Source organism: Schistocerca serialis, chromosome 2 (genome assembly GCF_023864345.2).
Source record: "Schistocerca serialis cubense isolate TAMUIC-IGC-003099 chromosome 2, iqSchSeri2.2, whole genome shotgun sequence".
Classification (NCBI taxonomy): Eukaryota; Metazoa; Arthropoda; class Insecta; order Orthoptera; family Acrididae; genus Schistocerca; species Schistocerca serialis.
In genome coordinates this window covers 280,775,145-280,783,170 of record NC_064639.1, presented here as the reverse complement: position 1 = coordinate 280,783,170, position 8,026 = coordinate 280,775,145, and positions in this window count along the sequence as shown.

The window sequence follows — 8,026 nt, the reverse complement described above, 5'->3', positions numbered from 1 at the left end:
CATACCAACACCGCAGTCAGAAGATGAAGAGAGAGAAAGTATATGAGGATATAGAACTGATGCTTCAGTACGAAGGGAGATGAAAATTTGATAGTCATGGGAGATTGGAATGCGGTTGCGGGGGAAGGAGTGAAGAAAGGGCTACGGAAGTTTCAAATGGCTCTAAGCACTATAGGACTTAATATCTGAGGTCATCAGTCCCCTAGACTTAGAACTAAGTAAACCTAACTAACCTAAGGACATCACACACATCCATGCCCGAGGCAGGATTCGAACCTGCGACCTTAGCAGCAGCGCGGTTCCGGACTGAAGCGCCTAGAACCGCTCATTTACAACGACTAGCGGCTACGGAAGGATATGTGCTTGGTAGTAGGAATAAGAGAGGAGGATGCTTTTAGTGCCGAGAGTCTCCAAAGAGATGTTCGGCTCGCCTTCATGCGGCTCTTTTCATTTAAGCAGGAGTGAACTCGGATCTGTCAGTAAATAAAAGAAATTGGAAGGTATTGGCTGTGGCCTACAGTAGTAGACCAGCCCCTGCATTTGCATAAACTGAAAATAGGAAACCACAGAAAACCGTTTTCAAGGTTGCCGTCGGATAGTTTCAGACCACCCCGGTCCCTGAATCCAGAGCGCCTCAAGGCGCAGAGCTATTCCGCTCGATGGAGAATTTGGAAAAACTGGTTGTTGTACATTGTCTTCAAATAAAATAAAATGAATCACAAAAAAGATGGGATTCTTATACTGCACGTTTTTCCTTTAATTATACATGTTTCGTTATTTAATAGTGCATGTATACATGAATATTTTAAGATTTATTTGTGCGGGAATTCGTGGCTTCAGTTATTGTAGTACTGCAAGAGCGTAAACAGATTTTCGTCGGAAGGGTGGCGAGGGATGATACTCGGACAAATTCAAACAGCCCACTGAAAGAATCATAGAAACGAACGAATGTGTTGTCATAGACCGCTACGGTCGCAGTTTCGAATCCTGCCTCGGGCATGGATGTGTGTGATGTCCTTAGGTTAGCTAGGTTTAAGTAGTTCTAAGTTCTAGGGGACTGATGACCACAGATGTTAAGTCCCATAGTGCTCAGAGCCATTTGAACCATTTTTTTGTGTTGTCATTACATACCCCTTCCGTATTTCACAAACCTCTCCTCATTGTTTTCATAAGTGAGTACCGCCCGGTTGACCAAACTGTGCGATATTTTGCCATTTGGGCTAATACTGATAGAATTTTGAGCCAATTTTTTAAAGAAATACAACCATTGGTGTTTGGGCGGTATTTTTGTTCATCAACGCGAGTTCTGGACGACACACGCAAATACAAGTGTATTTTTACGCATTGTTTTTAATTTAATGTTATTTATAATGATGTTTAACGCTCCACTGCCTTGTGAAAAACTGAAATATTGGAACCCCAAAGTTCTACCCGTCTGAAAATAACGGCTCCAGTATAACATTAAACTGCCGTAGATAGGTGTGGTGTCACCGCCAGACACCACACTTGCTAGGTGGTAGCTTTAAATCGGCCGCGGTCCCTTATTACATGTCGGACCCGCGTGTCGCCACTGTGTGATCGCAGACCGAGCGCCACCACAAGGCAGGTCTCGAGATACGGACTAGCACTCGCCCCAGTTGTGCGACGACTTTGCTAGCGACTACACTGACGAAGCCTTTCTCTCATTTGCCGAGAGACAGTTAGAATAGCCTTCAGCTAAGTCAATGGCTTCGACCTAGCAAGGCGCCATTAACCATTTTAAGATAGAGTCTCACTTGTATCATCAAGGAATGCTGTACACAAATAATGGATTAAAAGTTAAGTATTATTGCAGCTACGTACTTTTCTTGCTACCATTCATTACGTATCCTGTTTCAGACCTCTATCTAGCCTACGTGAGATAACGCGTGCCTTTCGGCTACTTCAGTGTGGCGTAGCTGTCTTGTTACGCCACAACAGATAGGTATTTAGGGTGTTATAGTAGTGCCTACATGTTTTCAGCTTATCATAATGCTAGTGGACGAATCAAAATCGGTTTTTCTCTTTTTTTTTTTGCATGGAGACACCAACTGATGTCTTTTGCAAACGTCATAGCATTTTTTTACAAGTTTATCACAGTCATATATACATATGTGATTACATATACATGATACAAATGTACCATTGTACCTAATAAGGCACAATATTGGGCGTTACATCGTACCTATTACAAATATTCAGATTTTACACAACTATATATATATATATATATATATATATATATATATATATATATATATATATATATATATATACAGTAATTTATTTTAGTTTAATATTAATATTCACTTAAAGAGTATAAACACTTGTGAATCAAGAAATATTTCAGTTTCACTTTGAATAAGTTCCCTTTGTGGCACCTTATAGAGCTCGGTAATCTGTTGTACCATATTTGACCACTAATGCATGGACTATGGTCTGTTGTTTTTAATTTGTTACAAACTTATCCATAATTAGAAACTGTCTGATCATCACACAGACCAAAAACAATAAACGCGGCAACTACAAGTAATAACTGAACTGATTAACAACAGAACTGAACTTAAGTAAGACCAACAATGTGCAATAGTTTGTCTTTGCTAAAGTAGGGTTAGGCGATAGCTGATAGTGATATCGATATATCGACAGATCAAAACCTATCGACGGTCTCGCTGACTAACGATAGTGCATATCACTTTTACGTCGTATGACTGAATATCAAAATACAATGGGCGATCAAAAAGTTTCCGCTTGAAGACCGTACACTCCAGAATTGTTACGCCACTCAGACAAAATCGTCGTGGGCTTTGAGGCAATCATCCCACCGACGCACCACGTTAAAGATATCCGTTTGGTAAAGCACCTTGTCCTGTTGTGTGAAGTCCATAACTACTTGCTGCACATCATCAACGATAGTAGTCGTCGACCTTTCTAGGTCCGAAGGCTTAATAATCGCATGGACAGAGATGAGGACTATAGTGCGGGTGTTCGAGTGTGTGCCACTTGAGTTGGCGTGCCTATAGCGTTACGACATTTGCGACACGGGGACGTGCGTTATCTTGAAGCAGCAGCGCTCCCGTCGCACCATTCCACAACGGTGGTTTTCGATAGACTGCCCCATACGCATTCTCCGTTCTCCGAAGGTCTCGTTTGGACGCATAAAGTAATAACATCGCCGTAGTTTGTTTTTCCGCAGTTACATACGCAAGTTACTAAGAACAGGAATGCCACACTAATCCCATAGCAACATGTCGTAGCAGCCGTAGCTTATGTATTCTGTAACCACTCCCTCATTTCGGCGAGTAATTAACAGATACTTTTAATTCATTCCTCCTTCTAACAAAACGTTTCGGAAAGGTATTTGAATAAAGTTTCAGTAAAAAGTATATTTGAATAATATTTCAATAAAAGGTATTTAAAGAGAGGAGGATAGTATTGTACTGCAAGAATTTAAAGCTGAACGCTATTCAGTAGTCAGTTGTTTGAGTGATTTTCTCTGGTTTCTCCACATATCAAAGTAGCTTGGACAAACATCTTTACATTTAATACGATCTTGAATTTACCTTACTAGATATGCGAGGGAGGTAATTCAGTTCAGAATCCTATTAATCCGACTGGAAATAAATAAAGTGCTCCATTTTAGCGTAGGCTTGCATAACTGTCGATACAGCTTGTTGTGCAGTGCCAAGCATCCGAGTTTTTTTACGATTCGCTCGCATTTTGAAGCATAGTTTTTTTCGCTGCACCCAAACCGAAAAGTGGCGATAAGTAGGCTGTGTCTAGTTGTGTCGCGGTTCTCCACCAACTACGCGGAGACCAGTGCGGCCACATTTACGATAGCTAACGCGTTATCCTAAGCAAGAAAGCAACTTCATACATAAAATTTCACCACCGTTCTACCAGTGCGCCATATAAGAAGAGGACACGGTACAGCTCACATCGGAGTCGCACTACATTGCACATACGCCGCAGCGTCTACGTGATTGTGGGCGGGGGGAGGGGGGGATCTGGACTACCAGGATCCCCCCACCCCTCCTTGGCTACGTACTTGGCGTCTTAAAACAATGCAACTGTTTAAATTAAGTATAGTTTATAATGATCGCTTTTATAGGTGTTTATTTTCCATGACATTTAAAGATGCCTGGAAACCCTTCTTCAGCTGTTTACTTCAGTTACATGTCGTGAACATAGTTTCTGTCGTAATGGGGTTGCAGTATTTTGCAACGGGAGTTTTTATGACAGCCTTTGTGGAACGCCGTGGGTAAACATACGGTACAACGTTCACGACGTGTAAAAAACCACAAACATCTGAAGATCGGATGATCATAAAATAATTGTAGTCTCAAGAACGCTTGTTTGAAGCATTATTTGTGTACGTGACGTGTCGACAAAGGGCTTCCAAACATATCAATGCTTAAGACCCCATAAACATGAACGTCACAGACGCTAGAGTTTCGATTTTATGCGCTAGGAGGGTTGCTGTCACATGTGACGTGGCGGCCTGCGATCTTAAGAAAGTATGTGAACCAGGCAAGTGGATCACGAAAGGTTTCCCATGCATGGTCTGACTAGACTTTTAGGCTGTGGCGTGATCGCTATGTGCGCTGTAATGCATGTAGACGCCACACATCACGCAACTAACAACTTTCACTATGACGTAATGTTCAACAATGGACTGCACGTTGCCTAGCATTTATTTGGAGTACCGTTTTTATCGAGAAACAGTTGTAAAGATGTGTGCTTCCTAAGAAAAGCAAACAGCAGTCTTCCCGTGTTAAAGAGCTGACAACAGGTAGGTGGACATCCTTGGCACTTTTTCTATTATTCTTTAATTGAAGGTCGCAGATCTGAGATGGCTCGTGATATTTGACGTTGTATGCTCAGACGGCGAAATTTGGCAGAACAGCGGATAACAGACATTGTATGGTTTTTCGACGTTGGCGTTGCTTCATGTAGGATGATAGGAATACATCATTTAACTGCATTTAGAGAAAGAGACCTCTCCTGTTTTAATGGCTTTCTGATTTCAGAATGTTTTTTGGAGACACATATTAGTAGTTGCATGAATGGACACAAGTTTCTTTAATCCATGTGAGTGTTACTTTTACTTGTTTTAGGTTTAAAAAAAATCTGTCTACTTCACTGAACATTACGTTTATTTCACATTGTACAGCCACACGGAGACACACATTGTCAAAGGCCTAGTTTCTAGTACTTGTCTCTCCAAAGACTCTACAGCAGAAGTGCTGCCAACTTTTGTCTGCCACTTAATTGTATACAAACACATATAACTGTAACAGTGAGAGTGTCACAGAGAGAGCGAAGGAACCGAACTAGGGGACTCTTGAAGATAGATGTAAACTATCCCAAGAAACTCTAATAACAAAGTTTCAAGAACTGGCTTTAAATGATGATGACTATAGGAATATACTACAACCCCCTATGTATTGCTCACATAGGGATTGGGAAGACAAGATTAGAATAATTACTGCACACACAGAGGCATTCAAACAACCATTCTTCCCACAGCCCATAGGTGAATGGAATAGGAAGAAAACGTAATAACGGGTACAATGGGATGTATCCTCTGCCATACACCTCACGGTGGTTTGCAGAGTGTAGATGTCGATCTTTATCTCAGGTAACCCACTGTCTCCAAACTGTTCCACAGCAGTTTCCCCTTCCTCTGGCCTGTCACCCCCTCCCAGTTCACATCCCACTATTGCTTTCAGCAGGTGCCACTCCCCACTAGCCCCTCCAGTTATGCATTACATGTCCAGCCCATATACTTGGCACTCCTCCCTTCCACATTCCTAAACCAATTGCCTCTCTCAGAGCCACTAGCCACCCACCCCCATTCCTTCTTCCTACATCCCACTTTCCTCTTCCTTACCCTTCCCATATGACACTCCACCCGCCAAAACCAGTGCAATGTAAAAATCAGCACTGGCACTGTTAGTCCAGCTGACATCATGTAGGGGAGTAAGCATGCATGCACACGTGTGTGTGTATATATATATATATATATATATATATATATATATATATATATATATATAGTAAAAGGATAGCTTTGGAAACTAGAGAGTTTTCTTTCTTTTGTGTGTGCCAATCGACAACACTTCCGCTTTTCAGTGAGTTGTGTACTTTAATCCAAAACTATGAATATGAGATATGGTATTCCAAACTTTCAGGATCAAAATTGCAATCTGTCACATTCTATACAGAAACTGCAACTGAATTACACCTTTATTTTAAACCATAATATACCTTAAATAATTGAACAAAAAATTCTGCTCTGTAGTTAGAGAAAAGCTCAGGTCACATTTGTTGACAAGAAGGGCGGCAGAAGCAATCCACAAAACTACCGTCCAATACCTGTGACATCCATCTGTTGTAGAGTCTTAGAACATATTGTGAGCTCAAATGTGATGAAGAATATTGAACAGAGTGACTCCCTCCAAGCCAGTCAGCACAGATTCCAGAAACATCAGCCATGCAAAACTGAATTCATACCTTTCTCACATGGCAATGTAAAAGTCATAGTTGAAGCCAGTCAGGTTGAGGCATCATTTCTTAACTTCCAAAAAGCATATAACTTTGTACAACACCAATACGTTGTTAACACACTGACAGCAATATGGCTGCTGGTGGACACAGCAGAGCTTCATGTCTGATGCCGTATGGTCTTTGGTGCCAAATTGCTTCCTTTTGTTTAATACTGTGTGTATTTGGATTACGTGTTTTTAATACACTGAGAGCCACATGCAGTTTGTTGATGAAACTTATAATTTGGATGAACATAGCCTGTAAATGTGATCTTCATTTGGTTACCAATTACCAGTTTAGCCTTGGTCGCTCTTGTGGCTTCTTGGAGTTCTATGCACTGTAGATGTCTTGCAGTACTGTGCATCAGTTTATATTTCTTGTAAGAATTGAAGTCAATGTACAGGGAACTCGGTACAATATCATAATCAACATTCTCTAAGAGCCAAGAACCACTATGACAATCTCATTGTCTAGTATCAGGAAATACAAAAGTTCACTGCCTGACTTACACAAGAAAAAAAAAGTAACAGAAATAGAAAACGTTAAACAGATGCCAGGAGTGGTACTTGAATGTGTCTGGAACTCATGGAAGGTATGAAGCTTTAAAATGAGTGAAACGGTAGTTACATTCTGTTAAACTTACAATGAATGGCTCTGACAACCATGTTATTCACTGACACACTGATTGCTATATACCTGCATCCTCAGTTCTACTCACATACTCAATAAACTGTATACTGCACAAGTGTTCATTTTCTTTTTTATTGTTTACAGTTTACTTACTGTCCACTTAATTTACATTTTCAATTCTCATTGTGAGATAACTAACCTGCAGCAAGCAGCATCACCGTGGCACGCCGAGTCCACATATTATATGGAAACATGACGTAGCTGCAGGGGTTCTAGATTTTTTCCAAAACTTTTGACATATAAGGGAATTTATAACGATTTTTTATTTTTTTATTCCTCTTCTAATATGAACTGGCATGATCCAGTCTGTTATGGCAATGAGGCCACCGGCTGGATTATCCAACAAAATCAGTGACCAAATTGAGAATTTCGTGGTAGGTAGGATGTAGCATGTTACCTTGGAATAACATTGACAAATGTAGAAGTAACTTCAGGTGCACTCCTGGGAAGGTTGCAGGGATCCTTACTGTTTATGTTGTGTACTAATGCCCTAGGAGATAGTATGAATATCAGCTCAGACTTTTTTAGATGATTCAGTTATCTATAATGAAGCTGTATATGAAAAAAGCTGCACAGGCATCCAGTCAGACCTCAATAAGATTACTTTGAACAATAACAATCCAGGAAAAGCTAGATTTCTACCTACTGTAAAGATGACACTTAAGTTGCAGATAGGCACAACTATAAGACACTTACATATAAGCTTTGGGCCACAGTCTTAATGAAGAAAAAAAAAAAAAAAAAAAAGAGGAAGAGAAATCCATGCCAT